This window comes from Myotis lucifugus, unplaced genomic scaffold (assembly GCF_000147115.1).
Source record: "Myotis lucifugus unplaced genomic scaffold, Myoluc2.0 scaffold_92, whole genome shotgun sequence".
NCBI lineage: Eukaryota > Metazoa > Chordata > Mammalia > Chiroptera > Vespertilionidae > Myotis > Myotis lucifugus.
The window spans coordinates 2,875,061-2,875,777 of record NW_005871140.1 but is presented as its reverse complement, the minus strand read 5'-3'; the positions used below and the strand labels follow the sequence as shown (position 1 = coordinate 2,875,777).

Here is a 717-nt window from a genome sequence, read left to right as displayed (position 1 = left end):
GCCCCGGGGCGCCGACGGGGGTTCGACTGGGCCGGGGCTGAAGGAGGGGCGCGCGGGGGCGCGGGGTCCCGCCGGGGAGCGCGCACGGAGCGGCGCCTTGGCCGCCGGGCTTCCTGGAGCTGTGCTCCTTTGACCCCAGTGGCAGTCCCTGTCACTGCACCGCTCCCTCCGGCTCGCCGCGCCCTCGCTCTCCCTCCTCGCCCCCTCGTCGTTCGCTCTCTCCCCAGATCGAGGCTGCTCTTGTCCTTTTCTCCCCCCCCCCCCCTCGCACCCCCGCCTCCCTCTCGCGCCGCGCCCCCGGACCCCCGGCCCCAGCCCGCGGCGGGACCTCGGAGGTCGAAGGTTCTGGCCCGCCCGCGCCCCTCGCCGCCCCCACGCGCCCCCCGCGCTCCTCCCCGCCGGCTCCGGCCGCTCGGCGATGGATCGCCTGCTCCCGGGCGCTGAAGGCATCCCCCGGACCCGGAGCGCAGCCCGGGAAAGGTAATCCACCCCGGGAAGGGAGGCGGAGGGCGGGGGAGGGGGAGGAGGCAGCCGGGCGCCCTGTCGGAGCGCGAGAGGAAGGGAAAAAATGCACACACAAAGCGGAGCCCGGGTGAGAGGTGCCTTGTCAGAGGCGCGTGCGGGGGGCTCGGAGGCGGAGGACCGCAGCTGCCCCGGTGCCCCTGACATTCGCAGGAGCGGGCGCTTCCCGGGCCATTCGGAACCCGAGGAGGGCTC

The 717-nt window shown here is 76.2% G+C and overlaps 1 protein-coding gene across 1 annotated transcript in view; it reads left to right on the top strand.

Moving 5' to 3' along the window:
* The first annotated feature begins 434 nt into the window (after positions 1-434).
* Positions 435-717, top strand: part of MPPED2 (metallophosphoesterase domain containing 2) — a 168,231-nt gene continuing 167,948 nt past the window's right edge. Inside the window, exon 1 of the mRNA XM_023756378.1 lies at positions 435-480. The gene's annotated coding sequence lies outside the window, so the exon portion shown is untranslated. The remainder of the gene's footprint in view (positions 481-717) is intronic.